Consider the following 15,725-nt stretch of genomic DNA (forward strand, 5'->3'; position numbering starts at 1 on the left):
AATAAAAGCCGCACACCAAAGAGCAGAAAAAACAAAAATTTAAGGCATCACCACGGTGGCCAGAAGGAGCTAAATGCAGCCTGTTGGGTCACAGATCCACTTCCATAAGGAGTGCCTGGATATATATTTACACAATCCCACACCCGATGACAGCTCCAGGGCTATTACACCCCGACGAGCAAACAGCTCCCGTTAGAGCTCGGCTTCGCTCCCCGTTCCTCACAACAGGCACAGCAACCATCCAAAAGCTGCTTGCCTTTCCCTTTCACATCCCTTCTGTGCTCATGGCCAAAAGGAGGAGGAAAATTCCCCAAAGGAAGAGCAGAAGCAGAGAGAAATAGCATTAATCATGTGTGAGGACGCCTGGGAGATGATGTCAGCAGGCTCCCTCCTCCCTGAGAGGACGGGACACAAATCCACTCTCCGGTGCTGTTCATGGCAGAGAGATTTAATTCCTATTCTTGCTGTTTCAGTGCTGGTGACTCTCAGAGCAACCCTCCATCATCACTCCTTTCCTCCACTGGGACCTTTTCTCCCTCCTCTGGGCCCTCCTGGGCATGGGGGATGTCCACAGGGACAGGAGTGTCCCCGCTCACAGCCCCATCAAAGCCCTGCCGCTGGCACAGCAGAGGTTACCAAGGTCTGTCCCCAACAGGTGGCCTCTGTGGGTGACTGCTCATCCAGTTCTGCCTCAGCCAGGGTTTGGAGGTGAGGGAACAGCTGGGACGGGGAGGTTAAACAGAGGAGCTGGAGAAGATGGGACTGGCCCTTGTGTGAAGGAAAGCAATGATTTCAGTTTCACACCCAAAGGAAACAGGGTGATTCTGTTTCTTGCCCATCACGTCAAGGTGATAAAAAGACTGACAGACCCTAGGGATGATCTCCAGAAAGCTCAGGAAAGACATGAAAGATGTTGGTGCAGGATTCATCTCTGGATACCAAAGCACTGCTCCAAAAAATGATGTATTAAAGAGTAAAACCATGCAGACATTTACCTAAAAATACTTCCAATCATGAAAGTCCACTGGGGTTGTCCCAGGAAAAGTGTCTCAGTTGGAGTGGAAGAGGAGACAAACCTACGCCTACCCTTCCCACAAAATTGATCCACATGGGAGAACAGCCAAAAAATCTCAGTGGTTGCTGATTCTAGGAATAATGCCTCACAAGAAATCATGGACGAAACTTCCAGACAGGCATTATCACTGATTTTTTTTTCCACTTGTGATTAAAATGACTGGTTCCTGTATCTTCTTTCCCATCTCCTCTTTTTTACCCCCAAATCTGGGCATGCTCTTGCTCCTGAAAGCCCTGAAGACAGCAGTGCGGTCACTGTATGTGACTCACCACAACATGAGCCATACCTATGGCCAGATCTCTCACTGCCCAAGTTTCGAGATTATGAGAGGACATAAATCACTCAAACAAACAGGAGCAGATTTGTACCCTGAAATTTGGGCACTGAAAAACCAGTCAGCTAAAAAATATTACATATATGTATACATACCTTGGGTCCCACTTCTCTTACCATTGTTTATTGTGCTATCCCACTTTTATGTAAAGAAGGAAAAAGGTCACTGGCAGTAGCTCTTTCCTCTGAACAAAACCCCTATTCTCCATTTTTAAAGCCTGCAGCTGAATAAACGAGAGAACCTGGCCTTTCTTTCCAGGCAGGGGCTGTCAATATTATATGATGCTGGAGAAGTGAGGCAAGGAATGAAACACCAAGATTTTCTGTTTCAAATACCAAATGTCTGAAGCCAGTGTTAGGCTGTGCCAACACACTGAGGAATGAGTGAAATGTGAAATATGATCTCCCTAAGACGCTGCAAGACACAGAGGCTGGATTCTCAGAGCGTTGCTATTAAAAGCCCATTTGAAACTCTGGGTTCTCCTCTGGGAGGATAACAAGAAAAAGAAGAATTTGCTGGTAAAAATTATGTTTAATTCCATGGTTAGGCTGCCCGGGCAAGAATATCAGGAACAATAATATATTCTTGGGGTTTCTCCCTTGTGGGGCTTTCTGCAAGACTTTTGTTGTTATTGGTTCTTGGGGCAGGGGTTGCCTTTCTCCCTTGGGTGCATGAATGGCCGAAATGTCATTAGTTGCAATAATTAATCTTTGCTTCTGTGCAGTTTGGAGAAGCAGAGGCTTTATTGAATAGCCTTCTATTTAAATGTAAGCCAGATGCCGCTCTTGTAGCCATCACAAACACAAACTATTAGTTTTAGTTCAGGTCACGGCCAGTTGAGTTATTTGAACTTCTGTAAATGGTTGTGCCTCCCAGCTCTCTTGCTGGGGCACCGAGTCTAAATAAGGCAGAAAATGGTCATTTTTAAACCAAACTTTAAAGCCAGTGCAGAGCTGTGTTATTAAAACTGGAGTAAAATTTTCAGTTCCATAGCAGTAAGATATAAGTTTCTTTTATTAACTTCTCATGTTTTCTCTCAGCACCGGTGTCTGCAGCACGTTTGTATCCATGGGCAGGTGGAGCCAGCCTTTGTGGTACAAATATTCCCTCTGGAGGCAGGAGAACATTTTTTGGGAGCTGATACTCATCATGAGCAAAGCCCACTCAGCTGCAGACCTGGCAGGTCCCTCACTGCATTTACACTCACATTTTACACAGGCATTGTTTAAAATCCTTATTTCTGACATTCGCAGACCCAACTCTAATTAATAAAACCACTTTTGCTGGTCAAAGACCTGCTCCAACTGCTCTGGGTGGAGCTTGGGAAGACTCTGAGTCTCTGCCACTCCTCTGAGAGCTTCAGTGAGAAGCAAACTTGGTCTGCAAAGAGCAGCAGCTCCAGCCAGACGCAGACAAGTGGTGGGAGATGTTTGCAGGACAACCACTGTGCGCAAACATGATCCGTGGTGCGTCCACAAAAATATTCAGGGTCCACCAGGCTGGAGCTGAGCTCAGCAACCCAGATTGAATAAAGCAGATGCCTCATGTCCAGAACTCTATCCATATCCATGTATCTGGATATTGTCATCTCAGGAATGACATAAAGGAACCTCTTCCTGGCTGGTTCTGCCAGCAGTGACACAGCGTGCGCGGAGGATCTGGCTCTGCCATCGGCGGGGCTCAAAGCAGCTCCAGTATTTTCCAATTTCCTGATGGATTCCATGGAACGCCAGCGGAGTTTAACTTTCTAAGGAGATCATTAAAAGTGCTGGCAAGGCGGTGTCGATCATGTCACTGGGTTAGTTGCTGCATCACTGTAATTGCTATTAATCAAGAGCATCTTGAAGCCGTTGTGCTCAGCTAACAGGTTCCAAATGGCTTCACACTGAAGTGAAAACAGAGACTTCTTTTCCCCCTCCTCTTCTCCTTTTCTCACTTTATTCTACATATTAAAAGATCTGCTTTCTGGATCCTGATATCAGATAATCTGGGTGTAATTAATGCCTGAGAACATTTGTTCCCTGCTTTACTTTTATAAAAAGGAAGTGTGATATTCAGATTGCTCCTGTTAGAAAGAAAATATATAAAATTTTAAAGTCAATACTTGGTGGAGTAGAACCTGTATGGGTGTGAAATTCTATGAAGGATGGTAAGAAAAAGAAGCCCAGGGACTTTATCCCAAAAGCAGATCAAAATCCTAGTGTTCAAACAGCAACTTAATTACTGTAACCCATTATTGAGATGAAGTGATTTCATCCTTGCTGTCCCGTGAAACAAGACCCCCAGCTACTGCACGGAGAGGAACAGATGGAGGGGTGTCAGGAATGATAAAAAGTCCCAGAGTATAAATGTAACAAATAGGTTTAGGGCAAGGAATGGCGCCGTGCGTATCATAAAACCCTGCCAGGCTTCTCATGTTCCGATAAATCTTGATTTTGTAACGGGATAACTTTGGAGCCCCCTGCCTTGGGTTTCACAAGTGATTAGATCACTGATGTATGGGGCAGGGGACGGCAGAAAGGAGGAAGGGACACCACTGGGAGGCCTTAAATGACCTCTGCTCGCTGCTGTTGGATACAGGAGAAAAGCCCATGGTGCAGGATTGTCATGATTTCATTGTTCATTTCGGGGTGGCCTCGTTCCAAGAAGAGTTTAACGGGAAACAAATTTGCTTCAGCAAGGGGACCTGTGGAGGAGCTGGAGGGGTGAGGAGCCCATCAGGAGGGTGGAGCAGCAGCTCTCATCTGCTGATTTCCCCCAAAATCATGCAGTTCACCCCCAAGCATGGCAGGGTGAGAAAAAGACTCGGACAGACCCAGGGGATGATCCCGAGGAAGCTCAGAAAAGACATGAAGGGTCCTCCAGCGGTGTGGTTGAATGCCAAAATGACTTTCCCATCATTCCTCGTAGGAATAACAGCATCTTCCCACATTCCTGGTGAGAGGAACACCATCCCAGCTCCACATTTGCAGTACCATTTATTCACTTTTACATCCCACTTTCAGCACCATGATTTTCCCATGCATTGCAAGAGTGAAACCTTTTCTCCAGCAAAAAAAAAAACCAACCTCTTGAGACAGTGATGTATAAACAAGAGAGGCCTCATTTTAACAAGCAAGAAAAACATTAAGATTCATTTTGGGCACAGCACACACCTATTCACCTTTCTTCCTGCTGCTTCTTTTAGCACAGAAAATACCCCCAGGCTCTTGAAATCCTCAAGGTATATTGGCATTGCCGAGGTCAGTAACTCGATCTGGGCGCTAAAAAGACACTAACAGTTCTGCAGGGTAAATGAAAGCTCATTAATGATTTTAGCAGATGAACCAGAGGACGAGGGGGAGGGTCAGCTGGTAAATCCCATACTACCCTACAAAAGATAACCTTTGACTTCTCCTGACTCTCTGAACTGCACTGCCAGCAAGCCCCAGAGTCCTTTTGGGACCAATAAATCCTGGGGTGCTCATATCAGAGATCCTTTACCCCGGCTGTAAAACATGAGAATCCAACACAACAGTTAAAAGTCATTGCTGATAAACTCTCTAGGCTTTGTTTACCACCAGGCTGGGATGTGGCACTGAACTCCTTTCCTTCAGAGGGGAAAAAATCCATTTCTGTGCTGGAATGGCAAAATAACCAAAACAGCACATCCGCAGGCCAAGCTCTGCCCTCAGATATGCAGCTTGGGAAGTCAGTGAGGATGAGGACAGGGTTTGACCCGAAGCCCCCTCAATCCATTTGTCCCTGGGACACTCTGCCAAAGGAAACTGTCCCCAGCCAGGCCTGAACATCCCACAGACAATGAATTCCTTCTAAAGGAAAAATAAAGACCTCAAGGAAGATGGGTTTGAGTTAGGCAAATCAAAAGATACTGATATCTTTATTCTGAGGAGCAGTCCACAGAGAGCATGGGATGGTGCTGTTTGGAAATTTGTGTTAAAAATGCATTTCTCTTCCCAGAACAACACTGGGATGTGATGCAACTCTTCAGACCAGTGGGTGCTTTCACAGCAGTAGCACAACCTTTGTCTGACAGGATGGTGAAAATGCTTCTTCAGGCTCTGGGTGGTTTTTGGCGGGAGCAGAAAAGATGCTTTGGGCTGAAGAGCCACCTCTTGTTCCTGGTCACCCTTCTCCCAAACTGCTCGTGCCTTTGAGGGCTGAACTCTTTCCCTGGCTTCTCTTCAAACAAACCAACAATCACTTCCCTTTCAGAACTGCCAGCTGCCATTCCCTGGGGTTTGGTGGACAGCACACAAAAAAATGCAAGGACAGTTCCATGTTCATGTCTGTGGTGATTGTCCAGGGCTGCTGTCCAGCTGTGTCCAGAGGAGCAGGGAATGTGGAACCAAACTCTGGCTGGGTTCAGGAGGGAGCACCACAAGACTGCTGTGGGAAGCTTTGGGAGCAGGCAGCTGGATTTAGCAACAAGATTACTTCAGCCTTGAGTCTTCTGCTCACATTTGGGGTTTTACAGTTATTTAATTGAATTGGAAACAGACACAAACACAAACCCAGATTCACACATGGCAGAGAGATTTTGCGATGGGTCATGCAAGGAATATTTCATTAATTGCTCCAGAATTCCTCTCCTTCCTCTTTCAAACACATTATTATAAGAGTGAAATAATTACTGCTGTGGAGGATGTTCTTTGTAGCTCTTTTATTTCACCCTTGCTGAAGAGTGATACACCTACTCCACTCAAACTAATATTTAAATGTTAAGAATGATGTTTGGCAAAGGCAAATAAGAGGTCAACAGCAGTAATTTCAGAGGTCTTGGCTGCTTTACATCATAATGTGCTTTTACAACTACTTCTGGCCTCAGTTTCCCCAAATTAGTGTTACCAGATCACCAGGGGCACTGCTCATGGAACAGGGGAAATAAAAATTTTGTTCAATATTACGCTGCTCAGTAATGATGGTAATGAAGAATTCTGGTTTATATCATATAAATATGCCAGAGTCTTGTCCGAATAATATTTTCCAATCGTTTTTCTTTCCATCTTCCTGCTGATTATGAACATATGCACCAAAATGGAATGAAGACATTATAGAAGAAAGTAAGTAGTAAGATCAAGGGTCATGAGTATTTGCTCTTGCACTGAACCTGAAAGGAAATCTTCCATAAAGAAGTTTTTCCTGAAAGGCCAGCGAGAAGCTAACAGGAGCATTAAGATGGAAGATAGGATACCTATAAAAAGTTATGTTACAAAAGAAGGATGTGGGAAGAAAGGAAAGTAGGGAAGGAAATGGCATTTTAAACCATATTAAAGTAAGAAGCGGGTTTCCTAATCCTGAAAGCCTTAATTAGCCCCTTTTAAAAAGTGAAGCAAAATAGATTAATCCCCAAACATTGCATTAAATTCACCACAGTTCCTGCCCTTCTATTTGTGTGGGTAGGAGCTTCACAAAAGAGCTCAGCAATAATAATCATAAAACAAGGACAGCAGCCCAAGACGCAGCGAGCAGCCCATCAGTAATAAAGTGGAGTGTGGAGCTCAGAGCAACACTCCAAAAACAAATTAGTTGGTGTGCACAGCCCAGCGCCGAAGGACAACCCAACAATAACAAACCAGTGTGTGCAACCCAAAGCACTCTGGAGCAACCCAACAAAAACAAACCAGCCTGAATGCCTGATGGGAGAGGAGAAATTCCACAAGGAAGTGGATTTCGGGCTGAATTTTCCAAGGGGTTATTATTATTAACAACAGGGAGTTAAATTGTTAATGTTTAAATTAAGAATAATACCAGAAGCTATTACCAGAATAATACTCAACCTTGCTGCCGCTGGCTTTGATGACTCTAGGAATGGGCCCAAAGTACCTTTAAGGGATTTAGCCAGTGAGGAGAACAAATTTTACCTGGAACTAATGAGCCCACCATGGAAAATGGAAATTCTGTTCATCTCTGCTGGATAATGTGAACTGGTCTTTACGGGGAGATGGAAACTGTTCAAGTCCTGGCACCAGGACTGCGCTCCCAGATGCTGCTGAGCTGGACCAGGGTGGGATCACCTAAAGTGAGGATGTTCTTCCACCTCGCTCTTTTCCTACTGTGATGAAATTCCCAGACTTCTCTTCAGATGGCATAAAAGGAGGATAAATCCTCTGTGGAGCTAACATAAATCATGCCCTAATGCATGTACCCCCCAGCCAGCATTCCCTCACAAACACACCCCATTCTGTGCATTATGGTGTAAATATATTATGGCTCCTTTTTCAAGCCCAAATCCATCATCAAGGTCTCCCTGGGCAGAACTCTCTGTGTCAAAGCCTGTTCCTGAGCAGAATCTGACTCCTGAGGTCCTGAGCACAGCCCCAAGGCTCAGACACAGCCAGGCCCTTCAAACTTCACAGCTTGAGCTCCTCTCTGACAGAGTTTACACCTCCCAAAAGCAAGTTTTGGACAGCAGGCATCCCTCAGAAGGGATCCTTGGGAGAGCACATGGTTAACTGGACACCAGGTGATATCCAGCCAGGAATATACTTTAATAAGAAAATATGTCAATTTTTCCCTTTCTGTCCTGTTTTGGTGAGAATAAGAAGTCCAGATCCATGACTTTCCCCAGAGCAGGTCTATAAAATAACCCCTGTTGTCAGTCTGGGCTTGATGGGGAAGAGGTTGGACGGTGTCACTCGAAGATGAGACCCAAAATCCCCTGACTGTCCACACAACACAGGCATTCTCCTCTTTTTGTCTCCTCTGACCAAGGGGTTTGGGAAAACATCCCTATACAGAGAACCTTCTGCTGATGGGAAAGACAAGTTTTGGATTATGAAGGCAAGGCAAATTTTACAGAGATTTTGTGGGAACTTTCTTTTTCCCTTGGAAAGACATAATCCCTAATGTTGTAATCTGTGGTTTGGCTCCCACGTCCATTTTGCCCAGTGATTGCTGCAGAGTGAGCCTTGATTCAGACCAGTTTAGCTGGAACCAGAATACAGCTGAAGGTGTTTGGAAGTTACTTTCTATCTTCAACACTCCAGAGACCTGGCTGGGAATGTTGCAAATAGATCAAGGAAATTAAAAAGAACATTGGGGTCACTACTAGAGGTCAAGAGAGAAAAGGAAGAGTTGACCCTGATTAATCAGAAACACGATGCTGTTGAGAAGAGAAAATATTTTGGGGTTTAGACTCCTGGCAAACAACAGCAAAATATCAACAACTGCCATTGGATGGATTTTTTTCCTTCCAACCAAACCAGAGGAAATTCCTGAACTGACAATGAACAGGAACAATGAGTGAGTCAGTACCCCCAGTGCCAGAAATTCTCTGGATTTCCTAGCCAGACTGATGTCTTTGGAAGGTCAGAGAGATACATTTCTATAAAACTTGGGGGTTGAGTATAAGCCAAGTCAAGACAGAGATAATGAAGGCAGAAATACTCCAGCTACCCATAAAACATCAGATCTTTGGGGAGAGAGAGAAGACACACTTTCTCCCTCACTCTTTCCCAAATTTTTTGCTCATTTATAACATTATGTTGCTTTCAGTTTTATTTGAAAGATGCTCAGATGCTGTCTCTGATGACAACCTTGTAAAACCACCTAAAAAGAGCTGTGGGAGGATAATGCTAAGAAATCCTATTAGTATTTTAATCCTGTCTATTCTGATTCCAAGATTTTTTTTTAAATTTTGTAGAATGGGGCCCTGGCAATACCTGACACCAAAGAGCCAGAAGTAATGTAATATTGCTTTTTTTTTTTTCCAGGAGTGTTTATGCCTTGCCATGGTACATCCTAGATCTATTCATGTTTATCTCTAATCTTCATCAACATAATTGTGGAAAAAAATCCCAGAATGTAGCGTTATTCTCAAAACCAGACCAGGTACAACCACATATTGAAATAAGTCTAATCAGCATAATTGGCATCAGGGTCCAAATTTCATCCATCTGGTGGCTGATGCTGAGTTTGGGTGGGCCAGTTTCTGTTCTGCACCCAAAGATGCCACAGATCCGTGGTGACACGCTGCCACCGGCTCAGGAAGTGCTCCATAAATGATGTAAGCCCAGAGATGATGGAAGCGAGGGAGAAATGAGCAGCCAGAGGAGAATGTGATTTTTAAATCCTAATGGGATCCTGTGCTCTTCGCAGAACATTCCTGCCATACGTTACTCATCTGTTTACTTGCTAGTAATTTAAATGCAAAACTGTGAACAATATCTCTGGGACTTTTTTCCCCCCTGGTAGCTGTAAAGTTCCTAAAATCCCAGTTCCCAGTCCCAATGTCACACTGTTAATATTATTACTAGGCACTCACACGATAGATAGAAGCTCTGAAGATATCCAGACGCACCAAACAGATACAAAATGTGATATTATTACTGGCATGCTCCAGATCTCATTATTTTCAGCAAGTATCAATGGAGAAGTGACCTGCTTGCAATGTGAACACGACCAGAAACCACAGCCCCAGGCCCTCTTTTCAAACTGTAATTTCCTAATCTCACACTACCGAACCCAAACACGCAAATATGCAACAATGGATGGAAAGAGAAGAAGGTTTCGCTGTATAAGTGTTGGATTAGGAAAGGAATGGCTGGAAAACCTAAATTGTAGTAGGAGAACATTCCAGCTGAGGGATCTGATGACACTGGAGCTGCTCTCTGCTCCTGTGGTTTGCAGTACCACCAGATGGATAACCCTGGGCTGGAACCCAACCCGTGGCTTGTTTTCCCCCAGCACAATCAGCACAGCCGCTGTTCTGCTTAGATAAAGATGAAAAGTGTAACCTGGGAAAAACAAGGGGGGTTTTTATTGTTATTATTTGTTTCTCTCTGCAGTTTCAAAGGCTGCAGCGGGAGCAGAAGGCATCCTCTGGACCACGCCGCCAGGAACTGCGAGTTGATACAGATGTATTGATTTAATCAGCCTGGATGACAGCATTTATTTATGCAAAACATCTGTGACACAAACGTGGCACTTTGAAGGTACGGTGATATGTGCTTGGTCCTGCCTGGCACGTTAAAATGTCTGATAAGGGCACCCAGCCAGCTTGGAAGAGCCGATTTTAGGGTGTTATTTGCTTTATGTGTCACCTATATTCATGTTATGCAGGATAACTCACAGGCCAGGAGGCTCTAAAAGCTTTTTTGCAGTAAATTTTAGATAATTAACTCAAAATTGCCTCCCAGCACACCAGACTGACATGGGCAAACAAGCCAGAAAGAACAAATATTATAGGAAAAAATAAGAGGAAATATTAAAGCATGTGTTCTCTGGTCTCCATTAGACAGAAATTAAAACATTTTTAATCCGTGGGAAGGCAAAATTTGTCTGCAAATTGGAGAGATTACATGATGGAAGACAATGTGAGATTGTCATCTCTTCAGCAGCAGCATGAGAAAATATTTGGAGTTCCTACGTACACCAGCAAAAGTTTACATGATAAATCAGTAGCTTGAGTGCTTCCAGAATCCTGGTACAGATGAATGTGTTGAAACTATTGTTTCTGTTGTCTTTTTAATGCTACTGGGAAGCTTTTTGTGGTAAAGCAACAGTTATTGCCAGCTACATTATTACAGTCTCAGTCTAACATCTGCAATTACTAGGGAGTAAACGGTTCGCATCCCATATGAAATATAAAAAAAAATGAGGAACAGATTTCGCTATTATTCTCCCTCTCTGCGAATTCTGTGACATTTTTTACTGTTTAATCGTGCCTGGGCAGTTGAAAGGTCTGGGAGCAAAGGAAGCCAAAGGGCTCATTTACAATTAGTGATGGCTAAGCATAAAAAAAAAAGAAAAGAAGAAAAGAAAAAAAAAGAAAAGAAGAAAATTTAAAAAAAGGAAAAAAAAAGAAGGAGGCGGGTGGGAGAATTTGGTGGTTCAGAAAAATTTGAGATGATAATCAGGAATCTATGGAAAATCTCTCTAGATGTCACATGTTATTGGTTTCATCTTCTGTATCCTGCTGATCCCAAGGTGCTGCTTCTCCCTGTCCATGTGGATCTCCCTCTCCACCCTCTCAACTGCACCATCCACCACCCCACACTGCATGTTTTCTCCCTCACACAGAGCTGGAAGGAGATCCCACCATAAAGATCCACCCAGTTTGCTCATTTCCTTGTTTCAAAGCTCTCCTTTAACATTTTCTTCTGCCACAGTGCCTACAAGGAACAATAAATTCCATAAAAAGTTGCATTTCCTGGCATGAGGAAATAATTTTGCCAATATTTATGAGCAGTATTGACTTTGGTGTGCAAAGGGCACCAGCTACGCCAAAATTTGATCTCTTGCCCCATTTTAGGTGCTTTTAGGATGAATTCTGCTACGCAAGATGTCCAAGAAAATGGTCCTTGTAATCCCTTATCCTTGCTGGGATGTTTTGGGCATTCCAACGAGGCACATGGAGCTTGCTCCCAGTTCTCCTGGCACAGCACGTCCTTGAGGCAAGGCTTCATTTGTGGGGAAGCCCAAGCCAAGCAGGGTGGATTCCAGCCCTTAAAAAATATATGAAAAAACTACTTTTATGGAGCTGCCAAGATGTGTTGCTTCTGTGTTTCCATGGCAACCTTGGGCAGGCGTTGGCCGACGCGCCCTTGCTGCGATGCTGCGAGCCCCGATTCCATCCTGGATATTTCCAGTGCCAAAAGCTACTCCAGAAGTAGCCAGTGCAGGCCTTAACACACACTGGATTTCCAAAATGCTTTCATGTCTTCAAAACACCATGCAAACAGGAGCTAATTAGACTTTAATTAATCTCTTGACAGGTAAAAGGTATCTCATTTTGCTTTTTGCTCATTCATGGCCAATGGCAATCATCTGAGACCCCAACCAAAACACTTTCAGGGTAAACAGACTCTGATTTGCTGCATACATTTAGCTAAGAGCTGAGTGAACACTTTTTTTTGTAAATGTATTTACTTATATATTTTTTTTTTTTAAAAAAAATAAGGTTTCCCCCTTTTTTATTTTTTTCTTCCCTGCACAAAGATAAATAAATAGCAAGCTGGAACGAAATGAGAGAATATATGTAAAACAGAGGGGAAAGGTTAAATACCAAAGTGTAATTGGGCATTAAAACAAAAGTCCATTCTTGGGGTGTAAACGAAGTGTCCAACCCTTTCATCAAAAGTGTTTACAGCTTATTTTTGTAATGTGAGTCTAAGTGGATAATGTAGCACACAGCAAGGGGCTGTGCATAAATACCGCCCTGTTTGTGATTTTAAAAATCATAACAGCCTTTGAAATATGAAAATCCTGAGTCTTGATACAATCCATATTATTGAACTGATGCCAGCCTCCTCCATGGATTTGATTAGCTTGCAGCAATCCAGGGATTTGATAGAGACCTGATTTAAAGCACAGCCTTCGTAGGGTGGTGATGAAGTGACACAAACTGTGCAAAGATGAAAAAAGGTGAGAATTGCTCCCTCATTCTCTGCTGTAGCTTCCATGGAAGTGCTCAGTCTTCCAGTTCATTGGAGAATCAGCTCGTTTAAGACCAAAGAGATGATTCCAGAACCAAGATGGGTCTGAGAAACTGGATTTTCAAATTCAAAACTTCATCTTGCAAGATGAGCAAGAAAACATCCTGGTGGCTGTAGGAGATCTGAGCTCTCACCTGCCTGCCTGCTTTTTTAGTTTTAATCCAACAAGTTAAAAGCTGCTTTCCCTTTTTTATGGCCAAACCCAAATCATGGCACAACAGCTTTGTCAAAGACCTCTTCTTGCTCTGCCCTTGGAAACATCCAGGGTCAGGTCCAGCTGAAGATGCCAGGTTGGATGGGGCTTGGAGCAACCTGCTCTAGTGGAAGGTGTCCCTGCCCACTGTGGTGGGGTTGGGACAAAGTGATCTTTATGGTCCCTTGCAATCCAAACCATTCTGTGATGCTCTGTCCCTGCTTGTTGCATGGGGTTTGGGCTAGATGACCTTTAAGGTCCCTTCCAAATCAAGCTTTTCCATAATTCTAGGACTCTGGGATTCTAGGATTCCATCTGCTGCATGATTCCTGTTTGAAAAAAACCACCAAGGACACCTCAATTAGATTTCACACTGGAGCATAGGACTTGCTCTCAGCCCCCACCGATGGAAGTGGTTTTGTGAAGGGAACGTGGATCCCAGTGCCAGGGAGGAATTCCAAGTTACACTGCCTCTGCCAGCTCTAAACATCTCCCAGCAGGAGAGCTGGGCCTTTTGGTGGTGTGGACATTCCCCAGTCCGTATGGACTCCACCTGTGGTTTGGGTGTACCACAAAGACAACACGGGAATTCTCGCCCACATTTGGGCACCTCGCTGGGAATTCTGGTCAAAAACCACTTCAAGAAAGCTGGGCCTGGCTCAGCTGGTCCTCCATGGGCAGCTGTTTGTGCTGGGAATGTAAATGACGCTCCTTCCCCCTTTATCACACCTTGTGCTCTCCGGGCTGCAGCACGTCGGGGGGGGCTGTTCTGGCAGGGCTTGCTGAGAAATATTTTGAAAACCTGGAAAGATGGAAGACTCGGCCCTAAGCCTTCAGAAACCCATGTTCTTTTGTGACTGAGCTTTCTGGATGCACTCACTGCATTTTTAACAACGAGACTGCTGGCAGAGCTTTCTAAAATCGTTGGTTTCCTGCACCAGAAAACAAAGAGAGCCAAACCCTTTCCATTGAGCTCAATTGTTCTTGTTCCTTGCTTTGCTGCAGGAAGCACAAGGAGCCAATATCTTTAATAACTGGGATCCAAGCAGCTTTCTCACATCTCCTTGATGTTTTTTTCAGATCAATTTATATAAAACATTTTGCAAATTCTGGTCAAATTTACCATTAGGAACAATTCCCGTTATTCATTCAACATTTTCCTTTGTTTAATTTAATGGCATTTCTCCGAAATTTCTTCTTATGCCAACCAAAAAAATGTTTTTCCTTTCCTAGTGATTTACAGACCTCATATACATGCAGACTGTTATCATATCCTCCCTTAGCCATAAATTGGCCAATTTAGCCATATTTAGGTATTTTAATCTTTTCTTGTAAGCCATTCCCCTTTGGCTCTTCATTATTTTTATTACTTTTTAAAAATTATTTTTCTCTTTCCTTCCCTCCTCTCTCCCAGACCTCTCTCTGGGGTATTGATTCCTTGCTGAGGTTCCCTGAGTGGAGCAGCATTCAAGAAATAAGATGACCACCATGGGGATAGTTTGGAAAGCTGTTATCTCTGTGGTTGATTCAGCTCTATCTTTCCTTCTGGAGACTCAAAAGGACAAGTTTTCCACTGCCACATCCTAGAACCACCAGAGATCAAATGTTCTCCTCAGTGGTGGTCACACACCCCTTCATGCAGGGAGACTTTTTCTGCTGGAGGTGACTTATCCTGAGTTATTGAGGCTTTGCCAGTAATTCATCTCCTGTGTTTTCCCCGGGTGTTTCCCCCCATCTGCAAGTCCAATGCACATTTTGTTTTCTGAGTCCTCCAACACATCCATAAAGAAATTAGATAAAGTCAGGCTTAGCTCTCTTTCCTCTCCAACCAGCACCTCCTTCATCTCTTCAAATGTGACAAATCAAACTCTCTCCTGGTTTGTGGTATTCCAGCCAATGCAGAGACCACAGACAAGTACTCATATCCAGGCCAGACTGAGACAAGCTTTCAAATCTGATTTTATGGGACTATCAAACACTTCACTAAAACACAGAGATATTTGCCCAGAAACCATCGTAGCTGTTTTAATCTTCCTGCTCAGGCAATCAGAGTTGGAGGAGCTGCTCACAAGATTGTGAATATCTCTTGTGGAGGTCTCCGCTGGTTGAGAGCCAAAAGAAATGTTTTTAACTGAGCTTTCCTCCCTACTTAAAATGCCCTGAGCTCCAAGAGCTGTATCAGCACACCAGATTTGTTTGGTAGTCGGAGGAAATCTGGGCACAGATGTCTACATGGTTGGACATCAAGTCCCTATGCCAGTCTTGGTTCCAACAACCTGTGCAGGGCCACCAAGAGACAAACAGAGGTAGCTGATGCACAGCAGGGCAATGAGGGGGTTGATTTTGGTGACCAGGATCACTTTATTTTGCATCTGAATATCACCCGTGTGCAGTGATAAATCACTGCTTTGAAAGCTGAATTATGCTCTGATGTGGGGTCTCCAAACACAGGTGAGATCTTCCTTCACGTGCTGGCCCAACACGGTGTTAGTGCATAAAAAAAGGGGACAAACTCTTTGGTTTGGTGTACACAAGAAGCAAATAAACTCTATTCCACCCCAGATAAAAATGAGTACGCTTGCTGTCATTTACATTTTACAACAACCCTCCCTTAAGGCTTCAGTTCCTTCAGCTGAGGTTCCTGTTGAGACCCTTCTCTTGGCCTGGAGATCCAGCTGTGGACTC

This window comes from Pseudopodoces humilis, chromosome 14 (genome assembly GCF_049639895.1).
Source record: "Pseudopodoces humilis isolate 2021_Gansu_Grassland_sample_001 chromosome 14, ASM4963989v1, whole genome shotgun sequence".
Lineage (NCBI taxonomy): Eukaryota > Metazoa > Chordata > Aves > Passeriformes > Paridae > Pseudopodoces > Pseudopodoces humilis.